This window comes from Pimephales promelas, chromosome 6 (genome assembly GCF_988280905.1).
Source record: "Pimephales promelas chromosome 6, fPimPro1.hap1.1, whole genome shotgun sequence".
NCBI classification, from domain to species: domain Eukaryota; kingdom Metazoa; phylum Chordata; class Actinopteri; order Cypriniformes; family Leuciscidae; genus Pimephales; species Pimephales promelas.
Window position 1 is genome coordinate 26,475,549 of NC_142774.1, and position 25,213 is coordinate 26,500,761.

Genomic DNA, 25,213 nt, shown 5'->3' on the forward strand with positions numbered 1-25,213 from the left:
CACATCCATGATGTGAATCTCCCGTTCCACCACATCCCAAAGATGCTCTATTGGATTGAGATCTGGTGACTGTGGAGGCCATTTGAGTACAGCGAACTCATTGTCATGTTCAAGAAACTAGTCTGAGATGATTCCAGCTTTATGACATGGCGCATTATCCTGCTGAAAGTAGCCATCAGAAGTTGGGTACATTGTGGTCATAAAGGGATGGACATGGTCAGCAACAATACTCAGGTAGGCTGTGGCGTTGCAACGATGCTCAATTGGTACCAAGGGGCCCAAAGAGTGCCAAGAAAATATTCCCCACACCATGACACCACCACCACCAGCCTGAACCGTTGATACAAGGCAGGATGGATCCATGCTTTCATGTTGTAGACGCCAAATTCTGACCCTACCATCCGAATGTCGCAGCAGAAATCGAGACTCATCAGACCAGGCAACGTTTTTCCAATCTTCTATTGTCCAATTTCGATGAGCTTGTGCAAATTGTAGCCTCAGTTTCCTGTTCTTAGCTGAAAGGAGTGGCACCCGGTGTGGTCTTCTGCTGCTGTAGCCCATCTGCCTCAAAGTTCGACGTACTGTGCGTTCAGAGATGCTCTTCTGCCCACCTTGGTTGTAATGGGTGGTTATTTGAGTCACTGTTGCCCTTCTATCAGCTCGAACCAGTCTGGCCATTCTCCTCTGACCTCTGGCATCAACAAGGCATTTCCGCCCACAGAACTGCCGCTCACTGGATGTTTTTTCTTTTTCGGACCATTCTCTTTAAACCCTAGAGATGGTTGTGCGTGAAAATCCCAGTAGATTAGCAGTTTCTGAAATACTCAGACCAGCCCTTCTGGCACCAACAATCATGCCATGTTCAAAGTCACTCAAATCACCTTTCTTCCCCATACTGATGCTCGGTTTGAACTGCAGGAGATTGTCTTGACCATGTCTACATGCCTAAATGCACTGAGTTGCCGCCATGTGATTGGCTGCTTAGAAATTAAGTGTTAACGAGCAGTTGGACAGGTGTACCTAATAAAGTGGCCGGTGAGTGTACAATCAAAATAAGCTAATCAATAAAATACATGTGAAAAGTGCACTGAGAAAATTTCAGTTTGCCAATTGTGAATTACAATGTGTAATTTTAGAAACTCCTGGGCGGGGGGATATTATTTAGCTATGGAGTTTGTTTTTGACAATGGTCACTTCTCTTTAGTTGAACCACGCCCAATGTTTAGTTGTGTGGGTGTGTGAGCACGAGAAAGAGATGCAAATGAAGAATAGTAAGGCAAAATAAAGAGGGAACCTATAAATCACCCAGATTAAAGCAAAAGAACCACACAAAACCCCTACTTTTTCAGTCTTTCTTTTTTACATGGCATACCTGCACCCACACAAGCTCAATGCACCTCTGTCTGGCCAAACGCCCTCATTTTGTCCTACCTTTTTTACATTTTCTCTACTAGAATGCCACCTGCTGTTCATTTTGTGAAGGAGCATAAACAGTGCTGAGAGTGCTGAGTGCTGAGTGCCTTTTCCCACCGTCTGACTTTTATAGTGGGCTCTATTCTAGCCCCTAAGTTACTATAGTGATGCCGTTCCAGTGGAGAAGTATTTACCCTTAAAGGGGTTTTCATTTGTATCACTCTAAATATCAAACTACAATTTAACTTAATGAAAACACCTCTGTCCATGGCACTTAAAGGGATAGTTCATCTGAAAACATTTGGTTACCATTGTCTTCTATTGTATAAACACTAAAACATTCCTCAAAATATATTGTTTTGTGCTCCACAGAAGAATTTTGACAGAATAATTGTTTTATGTGAACTACTTCAAAGTACAAAAATGTTTTTTATTGAAAAATATTTAGCATTAAACAAAAGACACCAATGGAATTATACACTTCTTGTGTATGTCATCTGAGTTCTTATAATATAAAATAAATCCTTTCTGGAAGCTAAATACTTTATAGCCGAATCATACTGTTGAAAAGCATATGCACATGTTTGAGACAATATGTTGATATAATTGGTTTGAACTTGACCCTGAAAAATATAGGAGTTCCTCGGTTAAAAATAGTGAGGTCAATTGCATGGGTGACACATTATTATGACACAAAACACAAATCTATTAATAAACAGAAAGAAATCCTTGCTGCACAATTCGTTAAACAGTCATTGTACCGCTCTTAGTCACAACACGAAGGCTGAGGTTCTTTTAACTGATGTTTAATGCTCTCTGGACTCAGACATCAACATCAACACCGTAGAACTAAAAGGATGAATATACAACCAAAACATATCACAGTCAGTTACATGGAAAACACACGAGTTTAAACTCGTACATAAACAGAAAATACATACCACTTTTGCCTGCTTGTGAGCTAAGAGAGGGGGTTACATCTTGAAGCTTCTTGATTGCATGACTTATCATAATGATAAACACTTTAAACCTTGCGATTACATCTTTTAATATAATCAGGAGAATTGTAAACTCCGACCGCAGTTCTGACTCGCTGTTCCACGGCAAAAACAGGAAGTGACATACAAAGACACGATGGGAACAAAATCAAATATATCCATAAAACTCTTAGAAAAAAAAAAGAATTATTGCTCAAATGTACAACAGTTGAGTATATGAATCACAACAAGCATTATAAAATAGTTGAAATATAAAAATGTACAGATTAAACTGATTCAAAGTTGCTGAAATAAATGAGTGTTGAAGTACACAAGCGCCATCTAGTGGAAATAAACATTGTGGACATCCAAAGCTTTGTGACAGCAAACACATTTGGAATGCCACGTATTTAGGAATAGATGCAATGGCAAAAATTTAAAGCCCCAGGCTTTTTGAATGAAAGCCAAATATGCCAATGTATTCAATTGTTTCTGCACGGGTAGTAAGGTGTAATCGCACCCAATGAAGAGAGACAAGTTGTAAAAGATGTTAAAAGATGGCACTTTGGCTGTGACAGTTTATGTTGTTATTTAAAAGACACTGAGTTGACTGTCTCTAAAACCATCCCAAGGTGCATGTGAGGGGAAAAAAAGGGTTCCGGGGGGTAATATAATCTCAGGCAGCTACTGATTCAGTACATCTAGTCTCCAGCAGGGGGAGCCATACCATAAAACAACCAAAATGATTCCCAAATCATAAACGACTCGAAACTGGGGGGCAAAATGCAATGTAAAAAGTGGGATAATAACTTTCTTGCTTGTGGTGGAATCAAATGACGATTGGGCATCACCGAAATCCATGGAACTGAAGAACGTGATGACAACCAGAAAAAGTGCTCAATCAAGCACTCTTCATGAGAATAATTGTACATTGTTGTTGACCACTATTTCAAAGTGTTGTATTCTGGCGTAACGTGTGGAGAACGCAATTGAAAGAGAAAGCATGATGAATGAAGTTCGCTACTCCTGTGTCATGTGCTTCATTAGTTAATATCTCCTGACAGACACCACAAGGAGGTCAACCTCAAGTAGGCCACATCTTTACACGGCCTAAAAGCGGAGCCGTCCAAAATTCAAAGTCAACGACAAATATAAAACCAAAGGAAAAATCTTTTCAAAATCGAGTTTAAAATACTGTATTCATATTGGTTTAATGTGGTTTTGAAAAAAAATATTTTCAAGAAAGGTTTAAATGACTCTAAAATGTCATGTGGTGCAACTCTCATGTAAAAACAAGTGACTGTACATTTAAAAAAAAAAAATGAAAAAATACTTATGGTAGAAAAGGTATAGGCTACAGTATGATTGGCAAAAAGGAGCATCATGTTATTGAACCACAAGTCTGCACAACCAGTTGAAAAGAACACATTTAATCCTTAAACGCATAACTTGGGTTTTTAGTGACCCGGGCATCATTCATTACCCTTCTTCTCATTCCTTTTTTAAAGTTAGACATCAACCTATTAGTATTCCTAAATCAATTCATTATAAACAAAAGAACAAGAAATTTTTTTTTTGTAAAACAGTGCAACAGTGTAGCCTATATAATATTCCACACAATAACAATTGAACATTTGATGACTGAATAAGAGCAACTTACCTTTATTCCACACTGTGGCAATGTCTGATAAACTATGATGAAGTGACATTTCATTCATAGTTACCACAGGCAGAAAACAAAAGCACAGGAATTTTCATCAGCAAAACTTGAAATGGCTCAGCAACTTACTGCAGAGCAAGTACTAAACATGATTAACTATTAGTGTCACAGTCACTTGATGGTGGATCTGGTAGAAGCGGGAACGTTGCGTTTGAATGTGTCTGAACCATCTGAAACAAGTACCTATACAGCTAACAGGGAACGTTCTCAGAACTCTCACTAACATTCTGGCAAGGTTCTCTCAAAGTTATAAACAAATATTTGTTTTGAAACCTTAATAAAATATTTCACAACTTTCATGTTTTCAAAACATTATTTATACATTGTTCATGGAACAATTAAATTTTTTTTTGTACTATTAAGAACGTTCATGGAACATTCAAAAGCAACTTTCCCATAATGTTTGCCAAAATGATCAAATGGTTCCCTTAATGTTCACAGGCACAAAAAGTTAAAACATTTAAAAAACTGTATGTTGTATGTTGCAACATTACAAAATGTCCAGAAGAACATTCCATAAACAATGTATAAATATTTTTTTTTGTGCTAACGTTTTGATAACATTATTAAAGACCACATAACTTGGTAACAAATATAGCCTAACAACTAACATTGTATAATTTCAGATACCTGTGTCAAGTATTATGTTTCGTTCCACTTACTGTGATAGATGGTAGCTAACTGCTGTTATAAAAAATACAACGCATTCTCATCGGACATCATCTGACTGACACTTTTGACCATGCATCTAAATGGCAACCTTTTTGCGTCAGTTAGATGATGCTCATCCTAAGGCGTCATCTAACTCAGAGGTCTCTCCTGGAGGCCCAGTGCTCTTCAGAGTTTATATCAAACCTGCTTCAGTCTGTGATTTCGCTAGAAAGTGGTTCTCAAACTTTTTCAGGAGGAGGCCCCCTTGTGTAGGGTGAATCCTTTTGTGGCCTCCCAAAAGAAAACTCATAACGAAAACATCCTCAAACGTACAATTTTACTCACAAATTTTAGATTGTACCAAAAACAAATGAATTTGTACAATGCTGGAACAACAGTTCTGTTTGTAGCTTTATGTCTTTGAATATACAAAATTAGTTAAATTGTACATTTCATTAAATATAACAATTTTTTTTATAAAAAATGGTTTTGACAGTTAACAATAATATTGTCTGAAAAGTGCAACAAAAGTATTGAATACTGAACACTGAAAAATTAATTTGCTGATTGTAAAAAAGTGCATTAAACTTCTTACATTTTAAGGTAGTAAATGACAGTGGCTCAAGTTTGGTTTGCAATTTTGAACAGCAATCTTTTTTTTCAGCAATCTTTTTTTCTGCAAGAAACAAAAAAAAAATTCTACTCTACTTAAAGAAATAGTTTTTCAATATAGAAATTTTATACAAGTTTTACAATATAAAAGAAATCATGCAATGCAGATTTCACATAGGACAATCCAAACTTACATACAGGTAAAATAATTTTTTTAAATAATTTCATATTCTAGAATTTCTTTGCGGCCCCCCTAGCGCCATCTAGTGGCCCCCCAGGGGGTCACGGCCCCCAGTTTGAGAACCGATGAGCGGGTAGGTTTTGGTATGGGGTAGGGTTAGACCACTAGGAGGCGTGTCTCATATTGACGCTAAAGTGGGCCATACGTGTCGGATGTTAACGCATGGTCAAAAGCGTCAGTAGATGACACCTTAGGTTGAGAATGGGCTGAAAAATATACAGTTACTATAAAAATATAGTTATAGTTATAACAAAAATATGTAGTTATAGCTATAAAAAATATAGATTATACTATTTATGAAAAGATCTATTGATAATTTCTCTGTTTATGTATTTCACCACTGTTAGGGGATTTACAGTTAAAGATCCTAGGACCAGATATGATTGATTAGTTAGTGCAAGACAAGGAGTTAGAAGTACAGTCAATTTAAGAAAAATGAAAGAAAAATATTACTGAAGACAGTTTGTAGTTTCTTCAGGCAGAAGTCAGCTTCAAGATAGGAGTTCGTGGGCCATCCCACTTACAATTACACAGATCACAGAAGCTATACTCTACACCAAGGTCTAAACTATGTCATTGCTTCAGGTTGAATTATTCTGATTGGCTAAGAAATAGATACAGTAAACATACTAAAATTCCACAGATATCTGACAGATAGAATGAAGCATATCTAGTCATACGGCTGCCACCAGGACCCTGAGTTAGGTACGAGCGGCCTTCCGAGGTCCTGTCTAGGTGGCAACATGATCAAGAAAACAAGTCAGTCAATCTCCAATAATGCCACTTGTTCCTCAACCTGTAACCAAGAATACTAACACACAAACAGCTTCTTCAAAGTTGGATTTGGTCTTCTAAAAAAAAATCCATAGGTATAACATGTTATTTTTCTCAGTATTTCTCACACTTTAATCTAACAGTAAAGTAAAGACTTAAGCTAAGAAATGGTCACTTAAAATTGGTTCCAATGACCCTTGTAAGTTGTCATGGTGAGCTAGAAGAACATATAAATGTATTTATTTATTTTTTTATTTTTTTACACACTGAAGACCTTTCTCAAACAAAACATTCCATATTTCAATTCTGGAAGCCAGGCTAAGCAAACACCATTAGTAGGCTACATGGTTGTCACGGTGTGGTGTAGGCTGAAGAAGATGAAGTGACAAAAAGCTCCAAGACAAACTTTTACTATAAAGTGTAGGCTACTCCAACGGGTATAGATAGGCAACTGAGAACAGACAAAGATTGGCTGAACTGAAAGGAACTACAAACTCTGATCAACACAGATTAACATACAGTATCCATTTCACAAGATTTAAACAACACCAACACTATCTCACAACCAATTCGTACGAATTTGACGCATGATTAAAAAGTGTCTAATTCGTACTAATTCGTACGACCTCACTCGTACTAATTCGTACGATTTGTCTAAACCCACGTGATGGTTAGGTTTAGGGGCGGGGTCAGGGGTAGGTCATTCGTACGAATTCATACGAATTAGTAAATTCGTAAAATATGTACGATTTAGCAAAATCGTATTAATTCGTACGAGTGAGGTCGTATGAATTGTTACGAATTAGCCACTTTTTAATCATTCGTCGAATTCATACGACTTGGTCGTGAGATCGGGTTGACAACACTGGTCCAGAAACACTTCCTGTTTCAGTTTGTAACTGTTTTCTTTATTTCACATGTAAAGAAAACATCTTAAAGATGTTTGTTTAACTTTTTGATTCAGTTTTAAATGTTCTGTTTAAATGTTCTTAAACAGGAAGTGCTTCTGGACCAGTGTTGTTTACATCTTGTGAAATGGTCTATACCAGGTGACACAGATGATGATTAACTAGACACAGGTGGAACAGATGATGAACTAAATGACAGTAAACATAGAAACAGATGAAGAAACTGAACATCTGCCAGCTCAAGAGGATGGTCTGAATTAATATGAAAGAAAGACACATATCTGTCACAGCATCCTGCAACATTGATTTATTTTTTAAAAAGTCTTATTCTGCAAACAAGGCCAATCTATGATTTATTTATGTTTTCCGCCCTCCTCACAAACAGCTGAATAATTCATAAAATTGGTCTTACGTGAAGCATCCTAGTGAGATTCTAGTCTACACGATGACATATTCACTTTGAATTCTGTAGGTAGTGCTAATAGTTATTCTCTCAACAAGACTGTTATAATTCAATGCAAAAAGGACTCTTAGGACTGCTGGGTACCTAAAAGCGTAAGTTTTAAACATTTCTGATGCATGCCATGCTCATGTTATCATTTTGAAGATGTTTCTCTCACAGATGTCATCCATCACATCATTACACTACAACTTTTAAAATGATAGGTGTGAATTGATTGAATTTGATGATGTTTGGACAACTTGTTTTCAGTTGTATATTGAGCCAACCACATACACAGAAAACCGTTTGCACAAACACATTCAAAATGGTTTATTTACTATTGACTTGGGCTTTAGATTCGCATTGTGTTGGTGAAGAATGTCAGTGTCATTGTGCAGATAGATGAATGACTGACCTGGAAAATACAGCTTGTTTGCTTGTTTTTTCCCACTTTAAATAAACTGTAAATCTGTTCAGTGATTTAAATTAATCAGTTGATAAAGTGCACTTATTGTGTACACGCATGTTTTTACATTGTACTTATTTTTTTAAATGCCTGCATAATAACAGATTTAATTTATTTCATTAACCAATCCTCTTAACCAATCCTTAAAACTAACCATACCATGAAATCTGTTACTAACTTACCTGTATCTCACCTTAAGACAACACAATAAGAACTGTACATTGCATCACAACATGAAAACAAAGTGCATTGTACTAAATTAAATTGTTGACACAATTACAGTTAAATGTATGTTTAAATGTTAAATGTATGTAAACCCATTTACATGACCAAAGGTATATTCTTGTCTGGACAACTTTGTCTTAGTTTCCACTAAGGAATATCAGCTAAACTAAAATAATTTAACCTCTCACAATCAGTTCTTCTAAATGTAGATTTCTTTAATTATAACAATGTTGCTTAGCGTTTGATTAAGAGCCCAAAATAATTAACATTTGACTAACATTCTTGGTAAAGAGAATATTTATTCATAGATTATATTATGTCCATCTTGGATTAAATACTGCCTGATAACTGAGAGACTAAAAATAACTGGTAAAAAAAAAAAAACCATCATGCCCATCACTCTACATCAGGGTCTTTTTAAATATTGAATGGACGGAAAGAGCTTTTTCTGTTGAGCATTAGACCTCTCTCTTAGTGCTTCTGCTGTTCAGCTAGAGACATTGTGTTGTATAGCATTGATCAACTCTAAAAATTGGATCCAGATCCAACTTCTCCCCCTGGATTTCGTGTTCTGCAGTGAGGACCATCTCGAAAAATGGGCCCCATGTAGGATTGTCCACGGGTTACATAATGTAAAATAATTAAAAATTTAAAATATTTAGGCTGAATATTTATATCCAAACGCAAGAGGGCAGCAGAGCATCACTTACTGTCCTCATTTAAAAGACCTGAAAAATAAATAAAATAATGATACAACTTGCATTTTTTATATATATAATAATCTGTCTTTAAGTGCCTCTTTAAATAAATATTATACTATATACAGTATCTACTATATATTATTTTAAAAGAGACAAATGATATTGTCTCCTCAAATTAAATTGGACAGCAGTTTATTAAGTCACGTCTGGAAACTGACAAATATGTATTATACAATTTTAAAACATGCAGACCACAGATTTATTTACAAATTAATTATGTTGAAGGTGTTAATTCTCTAGGCTACAGATTTTTTTTGTTTGTTTTTTCTTTTGCTAGTTGAAAGTCTCCTCATATCCTGATATAAATCACTATTTTAAGCAGTAATTTTATTTTTTATAAATATATTGTCTGTGAAATATATAAGACTATAAAATGTTCATTCAATCATTGCAGGCTTTGAACAGCGATCTGCAGGAACATGCTTTCAATGCTAGCAGATTAGCATTTCCCAGGTCTATGATTGCGTGTAACATGGGGGAAGATGCCCACTTAAGAACAATGTGTATTAAAATGTAAAATATTTAGGTTTAACATGTGCAGTAATATGATACATTAGCCAATTTGTTAAAGACAAAAAAGGAACATTTGCCAATTTAGGCTAGTTACAAATTATAAATTTAAATCGTAGGCCATACAAAAATTTCAATTCTTTTTTACACGTGAAGTTGTTTAGTGTTTAATCATTTAAAATCTTCTCAGTACATCGATTTATTCTGCAAGTTGTCACATTGTATAAGATTTTTCAGTATGGTCAGGTATTTTGTGATTTCATGGTTCGTTCAAGAGAATGCCATCAATATAAACAGCTTCATTCTCTGAATATCTTAAGGCAACATGGAAATAATTCGTAATAATTTTATTATAGTTTTGCATACAACAAGGACAGGGCAATCAAAATAATTTGATGGACTTTTTTTAGGCATAGTGCTATATATAGGCTACTGTACAAATTGGTGCATGTGTTAATTTTAATATGTAGCAATTGAAGAAAACAAATTTACAATATACACATTTTAAAATATTAATAATAATATTGATAAGAATCACTTATCAATAATAATAGCCTACTTTGTAATTGGCCTATCGTTTTTTACAGATGAGAACGACCCCAAACGAGGGTTAGGATTCAGGAGATTTTGTCAGATTTAGCTCACTTCTGAGTACAAATTTGTATCCGCACACAAACACATACACAACCTGAACTAACTGTTTAAATCCTCTCATCCCTGCTGTGTGGTCAGTGAGAGTCTAACCGGTTTAACCCCATACCTCGCAAACCAATTCACATTCCCCGCCCTCATTTATATTTTACCTTTGCGATTGGCCATAAGTCGCGTCTAGTGACGATAACTCCGCCCTGACATTCATCAAAGCCTCTCTGATTGGTCACTTTCTAAAGCTCCTCCCATTGGCTTTTGACAGTAGACGCTACAAGGAGTTTGTTAGTCGTTTCTCAATCTCACGTTTCATCAAGAGAAAGATGAGTGGACAGACAATCTGAAGGTTTTGTTTTGTGGAATTAATCAGCTTGAGCAGGAGTGCAGATATGGAGAACACGTAAGTAGTTTTAGACATAGAGAGAAAAGAAGGCACCCAGAGAGTCACTTTCCACACGCTGTGTTGTTTTATTCTGCTATCTGCGATGCCAGCAACATGTGCATTTTTTAACAATATTGTGATTATGCGGCATGCAACATGCTTCTATAACTTTGTATGGCATAGCAGACAACCTTTTTTTTCAATGATTGATACGCATTTCTTCATAAAATACATAACTAGAAAACAGTATCTCGGTTCTTACAGGTTGTAAGTTTGTGATGATATGCACTACATCCATGTTTAGCCTTAAGATACAAACTACAGTTCTGGTATTTTAAATAATGAACTTTATGATTAAAATATGTTGTTATTATTTAAGCCATGTGTTCGACTGAAGCTCAAGCAAGCAGTGTGTTCAGATGGTTCAGGTCCTAAGGACCTCAATAAAGATAAATGCACAATAAAGATAAATGCACACACTACATTCACATGCACACACAGGATTCATACATGCACACACATGATTCATAAATATCTTTTAGCTCCACAGGTTACTTGACTTGAAAGCCTACTGACATTTTCAGAAATCTCACCTTTAGGCCTACCATTTATCACTATTTACATTTAATCAGTAGCATAAGCACTAGCAGACGCTTTCATTGAGGTTTATTCACATGTGATTAATTGTATCATCACCGCCGTATTTCAGATTCAGAATGCTTAAACATTATTATAGGCTACACAAGCCATTTTCCATTTTTTATGTGGTAATTCATTGTAATGTGACAGCCTTGCTCCCTTCCTGCATGTCTGGAAACAGTTTATCTATGCTTGCAGACTGTGCACTGACGCCTATTCAAGGAAAATATGCCACTCTGATATGAGAAGACTGATATATGTATGTGTGTGTGTGTGTGTGTGTGTGTGTGTGAGTGTTTTGTAATGTTAATCTTTTCGACAGTTAGACAGACCTTGGTGGTGCTCCCTGCTCTCTTATTGTAAATCACTCACTGATTGCAAGTTTAATGATCACAGTAATGTATATAATCAGTTACGATTGCTGCCATGCACACGCACACACACACACACACACACACACACACACACACACACACACACACAGTTGTAATAACAGTTTTCTTCCAAGCCAGCAGTTTGTTTGAATCAACACATAATTTCAGACAGACATTGTGTTTTATTGTTTGTCTTAACCAAAAATTACACTGTGATAGGAAATGCAGATTATATACGAGATAATTTTGACTTCTTGGGCTGTAAAGCGCACACACTGAGGCACATTGGCATCCGCAGGAAGCTGATTGGTCCAGTGTCCTGGTTTGCATACAGGAAGGCAGTGGCTCATGATATTTTTAGTGGTACTAAAGACAGAATGTTGTCTTCAATTTTAACACTGAAAGGAAACATTAACCCTCCAAACTGTTTATCATAGTGTATGCACCCTGCTATTTGCAAGCTATGTGATTATTATTTTATTTTTATCTTTTTATTTTTTGGTTAAACATAAAAGGAGAAATTAGAAAAAAAATGCCCTCGCTGTTTATTCCCATATAACTAAAGTAGCCTACTACTGATTTATACTACTTGGTCCAAAAAAGGACAATACAATTTGACAAGTTTTGTAAGTTATTATAAATCTGCTGTAAGATATCACACATGCAAAAACAAATGATGTTTCTGCACAGACTTTCTACACACTTCCTGCACATCTCTTCCTCCTTTATTTATCATGTTATCTAGTGTGCTGCACTCACAGCTGTATGCAAATAAAGTTCTGTTCACCATTCTATCCTGATTTAAATTGACACTTTATCAGTTTTTAAGGATGGTTCATAGTTTCAGTGTAAATATTTTTAGTATGCAGAGTATACAAATTGGTCATTCTGGACAAAAATGTGCTAGACTTTCTGTTTTAACGGAAATTTAAAGGAATTGTTCACCCAAAAATGAAAAATATCCCATAATTTACTTGCCAATTCTTCTTTTAGCCAAACACAATTGGAGTTATATTAAAAACATCCTAGCTCTTCCAAGTTTTATAATGGGAGTGAGTAGCGCCTGAGATTCTGAAGTCCAAAAAAGCACATCCATCATAAATGTAATCCATACGGCTGCAGGGGGTTAATAAAATCCTTCTGAAGTGAAGCGATGCGTTTTTGTACGAAAAATATCCATATTTATGACTATAATCACCGTCTTCCAGTAGTACACTAGACGAATTAAGGCAGTAGAGTGACCTCTGACCCGACGAATGACGTAGGATGTAGAATGTAGCATAAGCTTAGGTGAGCGTAGACGCCTCTATAAACAAATAGGGCTGGGCAACAAACTCAAGCTTCTCTTCTATTATATCGAAATCCTCTGACATTTCTCTTTAAAAAATTTTTAAATTGTAGACTTCTAATTCGTGACTGATTTTTAGTTTTGCATTGTCCTCTGTGCTTCCTCGGTCATCAATACCTCATGCGTGGGGTCAGAGGTCACTCTTCTGTCGGAACTTGTTAGATGGAAGCCAGTGATTATAGTTTATAAAGTTATAAATATGGATATTTTTATATTTTAAATATGGATAAGGCCTTCATTGACATCCTGGAGCCATATGGATTACTTTTATGATGGATGAATGTGCTTTTGGGGCTTCAAAATCAAATTCAAAGGGTAATTTCATTATCTTTAGGCTCGTTGGAAATGGGAATTTAGCTAACCTGATTAAATAAACAGTTCCCATTCCTCTTAAGAGTTATGGTAGGATGAATGAGCAGAATGTATGTACTTTTTTTACTATTGCTTTGTGGTGTCTCCTGCTTATTGTTGGATGTCACACATGCCCTAGTTCTATGTGTGTGTGTGCGTGTGTGTGTGTGTGCGTGTGTGTGTGTGTGTGTGTGTGTGCGTGTGTGTGGGTTAAAGCCCTGATGAGATGATTAGTGCTGCTGATGAAAGTGGTGGGGGAGGGCCGCCGACCCTGTGTGACATGGATGGTGATGGGCTGTGAATGTATGGCAAAGGTCAAACATGTCTATATGCTTCCTGCCTATGTGTGCAGCGTGCACCTAATTTTCTTTCATATTTTTAGTTCTCTGAGGTAGAGCCTTTGACTGGTTTGACTTTTATGTGTATGTGTTTATTTATTTATTTTTCCATTGCATTAATTTGCTAATATTTCTGTGACAGATGGATTTTATAAGTGAAAATCCATGTAGACTTTCAATTCATAAGGGTCATAAAAGCTGCTGACTTATTAGTTATAAATGAATATATCTACTAGTGATGCACCAAAATTATTTTGCTAATAATCAATTAATACGTTTTATTTAATAATCAATTGATTAATCATGTTTGTACAATGGACTTGTACAAAAAGCGCACATAAAGTAGAATTATGTTTCTACTCCAATTTGTTGTTGTAAATACTTAAACAGTGGCTGTAATAGAAAAAGATGTTGATGTTTTCATGACACACTTACTCAAACATTGGCTAAATTAAATAATTAAGACATCACTCACAGGTTAAAGGTCCCGTTCTTCGTGATCCGATGTTTCAAACTTTAGTTAGTGTGTAATGTTGTTGTTAGAGTATAAATAATATCTGTAAAATTATAGCCCAAAGTTCAATGCCAAGCGAGATATTTTATTTAACAGAAGTAGCCTACATCGAACGGCCCGTTTGGACTACATCCCTCTACTTTCTTCTTTAATGACGTCAGTAGAACAGTTTTTTGACTAACGTCCTGTCGTCCTCCAACAGGAATGCTCCCTCAACTCCCTCAACTTGCGCACTTCTTGTAACTTCCTGTGTTTGCTCAACTCTTACGGTGATTTTCTGAAGTAAAACTGACGCTTCATCTTTTGTGTGATGTACAATAAACTTGACTAAACTCATCAGTATATGTTTGATCATCATTTGGACCTGGTCCGAAACAGCAGACTAATACGTTATAATAACCATAATTAAACTAAACTATACCGGTTCCATCTCTATACAGCTCTCTGACTCTATAGGCATTATAGTGTGACTCAAAAGGAACACTGTTACTGAGAGTTTCTGATATTATCATCATTCCGTGAGATGAAATTGTCTTGAGAGACTGAGCACGAGCTCATGAAGCTCTGCCCCCTGTGCCGGCAGCAGAAGCTTATTTGCATTTAAAGGGCACACACTAAAGCCCCTTTCACACAGCACGTTGATCCCTGGAAATTTCTGGGAAATTGCCAGAATGCCTTCTGTGTGAACGCAAACAAGACCCAGGATTGATACCGGCATCGATGCCGGGTTGGGGACCTAGTAACATTGCCGGAATCAGTCCCGGAACGTGTGCTGTGTGAACAAAAGCCAGGACCAATGCCGTAAGGGGTGTGTCATAGTGATGACGCTCGTGCCATCGCACGACTCTGTTGCTCTTTGAAGAAAGTTTGTGTCTGCAAACTGGAACGAAGCAGAGACCAGGAGTCACCAGCTTTGTGGAACGCTATGCGCGTATACATGTTTTCTGCGCGTACGACGTTACCTGTCTCATCCTGACGCCATGTGTCTTCCAGGGTCTTTACGGGTTGTGTGTTGAACGCACTCACAGATCCCGGCAAAACACTGGCAGTGTGAATGAACCGAAATCAAACAATCCTGGGATAAATGCCGGGTCACATTATCTGTGTATTTTCCGGAATCTCTATGTGAAAGGGGTTTAAAATAGCGTGTTTTTCTGAGCCCCAAAAAATGACATATTAAACATGCTGTAAAAAATGATCTGTTGGGAATTTTGAGCTGGAACTTCACATACACATTCTGGGGACATCAGAGACTTATTTTACATCTTGTGAAAAGGGGCATAACACGAGACTTTTAAGTAAAAAATATAATGAATAATGCAGTGCATATAGCCTATTTAGCCAAATGCTCTTCTCTAGAGATTTGGCCCTCCAAAACCATTGGGCTGAAACTAAAGTTGCTGTCTCTGCAGAAAATGTTCGTTTGTCGAAATTGTGTGCATTAATATATCTGTGATCAATGCTTTTGGGGAATGCAGCCCTGTTCTGTTAGATGGGTTATTATTACTGAGCATGCAAAAGTTATGTTTAAATTGTTTGGTTCATCATAGTCATGCTACTTAAAGGGTTAGTTCACCCAAAAATAAAAATGATGTCATTAATGATTCACCCTCATGTCGTCCCAAGCCCGTAAGACCTCCGTTCATCTTTGGAACACAGTTTATGTTTATGTTTAATGTTTGTGTGAATGACACTGTGCAGCTTCTTTATATTAACCTTCTAATGGAAGATTGCTTGTGATGAGCTTTGATTGCTCATGTAACTTTCATCACTGCTGTGATGATTGTTGGCTGTCAGTGTATTACAATGGTACTATACAGATATCAATTTTTACAAACAATGGCACACATTCCTAACCATATGAACAAAAATTCATAATAAAAGCATTTGCGAACTGCACAACATAAGTTAGGCATACGAAAGGCATAACATAAGCTATACAAAGATATGGTAGCCGCAAATATCATCAAGTTTGTGTGTAAGGAAATATTGTAAAAAAAGAATTGCAATATTGCTAAAAAAATTGTGATTGTCACGTTTTCATTGTGTTTTGTTCAGTTTTGTGATCGTCTTCCCCTGTCTTTTGTGAATTTGGTTCAGTCCTGTTAGCCTTCCCAGTCTGGTTAATTAGTCATTTCCATCAGCTGTGTTATGTTAATTATCCCATTAGTCCCAGTTCATTTAAGCCCTGTGGTTTGCCTCAATATTTGTTTGTCGTCTATGTATAATTGTTTGCATTGAAGTCCTGGAGTGTTTCCCTTCATTTCTGTAAGATTGAGTTTGTGAATGAAGTTAAGTTTTGTCCTTGTCTTCTGCATTCTGCACACCGCCTGACACTGACAGTGATAGCTTTTTTTTGTCCATATCACACAGCCCTATTTTACTTTCAAAAAGTGGGTTTTCACTTTGTCATTTGATGTACTGTAAGTGAATCAAAGACAGTTTGTGAAACATTGATTATTATATTCTGTAATTCAGTTGCTTTCACTTTTTGTGAGGTTTCTTGATTTGAATAAACCAACAATCTATGGCTTTAATCGCCTTTTTAACTCCAGTATGCACTTTCATTTTCTTTCTTTCTTTTGGTCTAGATAGATAGATGGATAGATAGTAAGTACTTAATGTACACAGCAGTAGTGTGGTGCATATTGTCTATTCTTAATGTTAACATGTTTCTTTTCATACAGTAAATGAGTGAGAACATCAAAATTGATAGTTGACCGTTTCCAGGCATTGATGCAACAGTGTACAGAGGCTCCAGGGCCGCCTCTTTGACCTCTCCGATGATCCTCTAAAGTCATTGATTTGTTCCTCTCCCTTGCTGTCTATCCTGCTGTATTTACATACAATAAATGGTAGTGGTTATACTGTAGAAATAATTAATTGGTTTTGAATATGTAGTTTCGATGTTGATACTTTACAAACACAATGTGTGCACCTGCACAAGGGCTGGACAATAATATCGTCTAATAGCCAGTCGAGTATCAATCCTTTTCATCTAGCAACCTGTCACTCACATGATCGCTATGAGCAATCCAATAAATTCCTCATGCCCTATTTTAGAAGCCATTTTGCTTTGATATACGTCACAATAATGTGGGAAAATCCAATCGTTTCATGTCGACTTTAAGATCAGTGAATTTAAATGAGATGCAAGTGAAATGTTGCATTTTGAAAGGCTGCTACTCATGCTACTTTAATTATAAAGTTATGTCTAGATGAAATCTTTTAAAATAAGCTTAAGCATTTGTGAAATAGCCTTGATCAAGATGATCATAATTTGTACTTTTGAGTTTGGAAAATGTTTCATCTGTATCTATTGTACATTAAAAATAAACTAGTTTTATAACATATTATCTTCCAGAGCTGGTCAAGGCAGCAGAACGGTAAATGTTATTATATTGGTTGCTTAGGAAGATTAATAATCAAAATACATTTAGCTTAAATACTTATAGTAAAGCATATTCAACATTTTAGATCAGTATAAGTAGGTCTTACTCAAATCCCTAGCCTACACTCAGCTGTAAGAAGAAAAGGAATAGGTTTACTTTTCTCTAAAACACAGAGCTTTGTTTATGCTTTTGTAGTTTGGACTGATGTGGTCAAGGTCTTGGTCATCACCATGGTCACTGGTCGGTACACAATTGTGTGAATCCAATGTGGTCAATTGCCAAAGGTGCGTCCCAAACAAAACAGCTGAGTTCAGTATCTGAAAAGCCCTGTGATGGGCTGGACTGTACAGTAAGAGAGTGAGTAAACCCTACCAAATTTCTGTTTAAAGCAATGACTATTGCCTATTGTGTGAAATATTGTCTTAATAAGGATTTGTCATGATTAACTTTGCTTTTGCTTTGATGCTAAACTGTTTGAGCAATTGGAAAATGAGAGCCACTTGTAGATTATACAAATATTATTGAGTATATGTATATGAATTTGTCTTTACTTTTATGCTTTTGTTTTCTTGTACTTTACCTGATTTCGTACTTGGGTTGTTACAATGACAGATTAGCGGACACAAAAAGCAATAACATTTCATGATAACAATTTTGACACCACAATAATAAATTTAAATCTGACAGGAAAATTCTGTAATCATTTACTCAGCCTGATGTCATTCCAAACCCATGAAACTTTCATTCATCTTCAAATATAGGCAGAGATTTCTGCACATTCTGTACATTTTTTAAATATATATATATATATATATATATATATATATATATATATATATATATATAAATAATATAAATTATATATATATATATATATATATATATTAAAAATGTATTTTTGTCTGGGTATTATACCTTAGATAGATGCAATGTTTTGACAGATCAATTTTTTATTGTGTGAAACAAAACTTTTCTTTTCCATCCACTTTCATTATATGAAAATATGGCTTGGACATTCTGCTAAATAGCTCTTTTTGTGTTCCATTCAAGAAAGAAAAATAAAGGTTTGGAATCACTTGAGGGTGACTACATGTATTATTCATTAACAAATTCATATTCAAGAAATTTTTTATTCTTGGAACTGTATATGTTTGTTTATTATAGGTTTGTGTGTGTGTGTGTGTGTGTGCGTGTGTGCGTGTGTGTGTGTGTGTGTTTCAGTCCCACAGCGTCCCTCTTATTCTGACTGCCTTACTGTGAGTCAGCACTAATGATGCATGCTGACAAAAGCAGCTGTATCTCATTGGCTTGCACTTTCTGATGCTCTCTCTCTCTCCCTCTCTCTCTCACACACACACACACACACACATTTTTGCTCTGCATCATTGTTCACTGTAATCTCCTAATGCCCTATGGCTGAGAAACAGACTCGCATTTGCGGCATCTGCACCTTCATCTCCTCTAAGTCTCAGAATTACATCGCAATCCCACAATGCTTTGCAAAGAGTACTGCAGTGAGTTAGCATTTAGAGAGAGTGAGTTGATGAAAGGGGAGGGGAGGGGAGGGGAGGGAGTGAATGTTTACATGCTGAATTTATGAATGACGTAGAGAGTGAACGAAAGAAAGGTGTGGCCTGATTAAAGATCCAGAGAGAGCTAGAGACCAGTAATCTTTCTCCTCCTCATATGCTAGTTTGAATGAGCTGTCATCCGTTTTTTGGCTTAGCTGTGTTCAGATTTCCTCTCTTCTCAGTGCGGAAGTGAAACGCTGCATTTGTCGGGTATCAACATGTGGGATGGTGCCTTGAGAACAGCTGGTTGATGGTAGGTTTCAGTTGGAGCTCTTTCTGATATACACTGTTGATGCTCCATTGATTCTCTTGCTGCTGGTAACATTTTGTCACTGGATGACATGATGTTTTTTACACTGTTATTTTGGCTAGAATGTAGGTTTCTTCTTTTATTCTGATTCTGCAATATTTCATTATTGCTCATTTATTAGTGTAAAAAAATTATATCTTGATAGATGATGTATATTTAGAATAATCTGTTGTTGATGCATCTTTATGGTTGGCATAAGGACTACAGTAACTGCGTTTGTGACTTGTGGTATGTAGTGTAAGCCTAAATGATCTGGTAATCTATAGAGGTAAATTCCTGTTATTCAGACTGGTATTAAAATCAGTGTCATCTTTATCATGCACTCTTTGATGTGACAGAGAAATTCTGCACAAGGCTTGCTTATATAAATATTATGTAACAGAGAGTGAATGATAACAGACCCAAGCAGGAATGGTATGCGGAAAATTACAAGGGCTTTAGGAGTCTAGGAAATGTGTTTGTTGCCTGACTATTGTAATATATATATATATATATATATATGCTGTTATGACTGGTAAATGTAGAAACTAATTGTTAAAATAGAAATATTGTAATGAGGTTAGATGCTGTAGGAAGAAGAAGGCGGGAACCTGCGAACATTTAAAGATTTTAATAATAAAATAAATCAACAATAAATGGAAAGTAATAGACAGCAGCCCCTCACGGGGCTAATAAAACATAAAAACCAAGTCCAGGCCTTGTCCTGTCTCGATCTCCTCTGTCATCGCTCCTCCTTTTATGCTTCCGCTCCTCCGTGAGAAACAAGAGACCGCACCGATCTGGCAGGTATCTGGTTTCACACTCAACTTGATTCTATCGAACCCTGGTGCGTTTGCGTGCATCTTACGTCATCGCACACGTGCACGGTTCATGATAATACGGTGCACAACAATACAGGTTTACTGTGCGTGTGTCACATAAGGTGGACTTCTGCTGCTTGCAAATTGACTTTTTTGAGGAGACAGTGGATTTCCAAATGTGTTTCTCTGATTCCATGCGCAATGCACAAACACACTGCAGGCAACATGACATCATGACTTTTGCGTAAACATATACGCCACTTTCGAGTCAGGTGGCGTGTTATCTCTACGCATTTTGAGATATCCGCGTGTATGCGTATATGTCTACGCCATTAACGTCCGCGTCATTCCGCGTGTCTGTACACGCAGTCAAATCTCCAGTCATAAATGCCATTAACCCCAGTGACGGTTAAGTTTAGGGATGGGGTTGAGGTAAGTCATATCTTTTTTTTTACCTACGATGGTAAGGGAACAGTCATAAATGCCATTAACCCCAGTGATGGTTAGGTTTAGGGACGTGGTTGAGGTAAGTCATATTTATATAACGTTAAGTCAACGGCGTTCATAAACACGCTGAAAGGCGATTATGCGTCTTGATAGCGCGCCAAAAATGGAAATACGAATTGGCGTGTCATACACACGCTACTTCATGAGATCAGTCTGCTGCAGGACAGGCTCACTCTTGCTCGTAAATCATCAACACTATCATCCCTTACAGGTGTTTTATTTAACTGAATACATCACAATAAGCTAAAACGCATGCGCAGAATATTTTACTTCCTGAACAAGTGCACTCTCGAATCAGTGTTGCTTTCACATTCACGTGAACCGCGCCACGGTTCGGAAGCAACCGAACTCAGACCACCTCCTCCAGGTAGTCTCGGGTTCGGTACCCCAGTGCGCACCCGGGTCCCATGACAGCGTTCTCATTAGCGATTTTTCATGCGAACCGTGCCCCGTTCCGAACTAAACTCCCAGTGTGTTCCCGCTCCCACTCCCACTACACACGACCAAGCGACACGATACCATTAATTTTCAATGGTGAGCGGACGACTTCCGGCGACACGTGTGGTCGCGACAGTCAGCAAGCGGAGGGGCGTGTCCAGCGACGTGACAAAGTTGAGAAATTTTTAACTATATGCAAATGAAGAGCTATTTTCGGGAGCGACAACCAAAAGGAGTGAAGTCAGTGGAGCATGTCACTCATCAGTGCTGACTCTGACCGAGGCAAGTTGAATGAGAAGCTTATTTTAGCAATCAGAAACTGTCCTATAATTTATGATATATCTCCGTGTACATACAGTGGTGTTCACCGCACTAACTCAGATAGACCAGTATTTACCCGTTTGCTGCAATTAAATAGCCGTGATGGCAAAGAGCACTCACTGTTTCTCGTTCATCCTTAGTATTCTGCATTTTATGTACTGATTCCATTTATATTTAGACTTTTCCTTCCAAAATATTTGTTTGTATCGGCAGTAAAACGTATTTGTTGTCTAACATAGAGTAACATCCATGAATGTCACTCACAAACATTACTAGGCAACCAGTAGTGGGAACGCCCTCCAGCGCAGCCACTGGCAACCTGCAGCGACAAAGTCACGTGTAGTGTGAACGCAGCTTAAGTCTCTGTTAGTGATCACTTCTCATTTGCATAATCCATCCACCTCACAGGTGTGGCATATCAAGATGCTGATTAGACAGCATGATTATTGCACAGGTGTGCCTTAGGCTGGCCACAATAAAAGGTCACTCTAAAATGTGCAGTTTTATCACACAGCACAATGGCACAGATGTTGCCAGCTTTGAGGGAGTGTGCAATTGGCATGCTGACTGCAGGAAGGTCCACCAGAGCTGTTGCCCGTGAATTGAATGTTAATTTCTCTACCATAAACTGTCTCCAAAGGCATTTCAGAGAATTTGGCAGTACATCCAACCGACCTCACAACCGCAGACCACGTGTAACCAACACCAGCCCAGGACCTCCAGATCCAGCATCTTCACCTCCAAGATCGTCTGAGACCAAATAATTTCTGCACAAACTGTCAGAAAAAGTCTCAGGGAAGCTCATCTGCATGCTCATCATCCTCATCAGGGTCTAGACTTGACTACAGTCCGTCGTCGTAACCAACTTGAGTGGGCAAATGCTCACATTCGATGGCATCTGGCACTTTGGAGAGGTGCTCTCTCCAATGAATCCCGGTTCCCACTGTACAGGGCAGATGGCAGACGGCAGACAGAGTGCATGACGTCATGTGGGTTAGCGGTTTGCTTATGTCAACGTTGTGATCAAGTGGCCTATGGTGACAGTGGGGTTATGGTATGGGTAGGGCAGGCGTATGTTATCGGCAAGGGGCAAGGAACACAGCTGCATTTTATTGATGGCATTTTGAATGGACAGAGATACCGTGATGAGATCCTGAGGCCCATTGTTGTGCCATTCATCCACGACCATCACCTCATGTTGCAGCATGATAATGCACGGCCCCATGACATGTTTCAAGGATCTGTACACAATTCCTGGAAGCTGGAAACATCCCAGTTCTTGCATTGCCAGCACACTCACCGGACATGTCACCCAGTGAGCATGTTTGGTATGCTCTGGATTGGCATATACGACAGCGTGTTACAGGTTCTGCCAATCCAGCAACTTCGGACATCCATTTAAGAGGTGTGGACCATCATTCCACAGGCCACAACCTGATCAACTCTATGCAAAGGAGATTTGTTGCACTGCGCGAGACAAATGGTGGTCACACCAGATATTGACTGGTTTTCGGAAGTTCAGTATTTAAACTTCAAGACCAAATTTTGAACTATGATTTGACACCATGTCAAGTTAAAAATAGTTCACCAATTTACATCAAATCAATGTCGGTTTTAAATCAATGGACCAATCAGATCAATATACAGATACATTTACATATTATGTATTAGGGTACGGTATCTGTTTTATTTGCATCAGTGTATGGGAGTTAATTCACTTCCATTGTGTTCCGTTTAGTTAATTATCTTATGTGAATGCCCCCTTATGCTCTGGTTCAGATATTCATGGCCTCCTTACATCTCTCAATGTTGCTATGGTGATATGGTCTAAGTGAAGCTCTTTTCCAGTAGAACGAGGGTGTGGATGCCCTTGAGGGATCCGCTCCAGCACTGTGGCTGTATACTGCTTCTCTCAGTCTCACTGATATACAGTATTTGTGACATGCCCTACATTGCAAGCTAATCTGCACGTCCTGTGAATGTTTCTATTTTAGATGACAGTTTGTGGATGTTTTCTCATAAAATGCTTGTTACATCTCCATTGTCTTACTAGTCATTTTTTCACAGCTGATATTCAGTTGTAATATGAGCAATTGTATGATGTGTACAGCATCTTGTTATATACAGTCGGGAACATCCTAAGGTCTAACAGATGATCCGACAATTTACTTTTTTTCATTAGTCCTTCTGATGTTATCAGTGATATCCTACTTCCTCCATATTTCCTCAACGCAACTGGGCGAGTCAGATTTAGGCATCGATGATGTTTAAATTTTGGGTTCATGCATTCAATGATGTCAGACATTGGCTGAAGTACAGAACAAACTGTTTGCAGCTTAGTTTCAACTGTGGAGAAAGTTTGTGTTGTTTTACTAATGTATAAACTATTAGTATTTTATTTTTATGCTGTTCATTTTAATTTTAGGCTTTTCGGGTCTTGTCGGTCTTGTCAAAATGATCCAAAATAACTTTTTGAGCAAGTACATAACCAGCCAGTGTTCAAAACTATCTGCTTGCCTTAACTCGATTCAAAGCGGTAAGCTTGTAATAATATTTTTAATTCATGAGGTACTGGTGGATTTCCTTGGGAGATTTGAACATGTCTTTGCGTCATTACGACACATCTGTACACATAATAAAGGAGTCTCGGCTGTAGTAGGCTATATTGCGTGTGAGGTTGGAGGTAGAGATTTATAGCCTTTTCTCACAGCACTTGATATAACTAAACTTGTCAATTTGATGGCGGATCTAAAAAGGTTCAAACGACAATCACCAGTGACAACTGGAGATTCACCCGTTGTAAAATGCAAAAGACTTTGGACTGAGAGTTTCGAAAAAGAAACTGCAACCGGCCCTTGCGAAACAAGGATAAATATCAGAAGAGCATTAAAGGTAGTGTAGGTCAGAATTTTATAAAAACTTTTTTCCAAATTTGTTTAAACTTTCTATATATATATACTGTATATATCAATGCATAATTAAAATCTAAGTACTCTGAAAAAAAGAGTATAAAAATCGAGTGACTCTAGACCGTTTAATCTGCACTAAACACTGCTCATTATTTCGAACCGGGACGAAACAACGGATTAGCTTAGGCGACTGTCACTCTCTCGCAACCATGGCAACCACCCTTTTGCCACACAGGACCTGCCCACTTGCGCGTATCCAGATCGTACCTGTTCGCATGCCCTTGTTTGAGCTTGAAGATGCAAAACTCGATGCAGGTCCTCTTGTCTAAAAAGTGCTCCTTGCCCTGCACTTCGACTACCCCGTTCTCGGCCTCTACTTCCTCAGACCCTAATAGCACGGCCGCTTACACGACCTCCTCTGCTTCGCCCTCGACCACGGCTCTGTCCTCGAGCTGACGATGCGGTACTTGCTTTCTTGTACTGTCTATGGGTAACTTACTTGTCTCGGGAGTGTAGTCCTCATCAGAATCAACAATGCTTTCATCAAGCAAACTCTTACATGCAGAACACCATATATATGTTATGAATCTTACACGAAATTCATCTTCATCACAGTGTAAATGATGGCAATTTAAAAACGTGTATCATGCAACCTGTTTTTAGCTTTGCCT

General features: G+C 37.6%; 1 protein-coding gene and 1 long non-coding RNA gene across 3 annotated transcripts in view; one reads left to right on the forward strand and one right to left on the reverse strand.

Moving 5' to 3' along the window:
- Window positions 1-2,203: 2,203 nt before the first annotated feature.
- Window positions 2,204-2,563, reverse strand: LOC148978731 (uncharacterized). The gene is made up of 2 exons (XR_016169028.1): window positions 2,355-2,563; window positions 2,204-2,262 (listed from the first exon to the last, which is right to left on the reverse strand). It is a non-coding gene; the product is annotated as an uncharacterized LOC148978731 (long non-coding RNA).
- An 8,055-nt stretch (window positions 2,564-10,618) lies between these two features.
- trim2a (tripartite motif containing 2a) overlaps window positions 10,619-25,213 on the forward strand; it is a 38,900-nt gene continuing 24,305 nt past the window's right edge. The window contains exon 1 of one of the 2 annotated variants that reach the window (XM_039693953.2): window positions 10,619-10,748. The gene's annotated coding sequence lies outside the window, so the exon portion shown is untranslated. Of the gene's footprint in view, window positions 10,749-19,307; window positions 19,511-25,213 lie in introns of those variants that run through there. The other variant, XM_039693944.2, reaches the window with a different exon arrangement.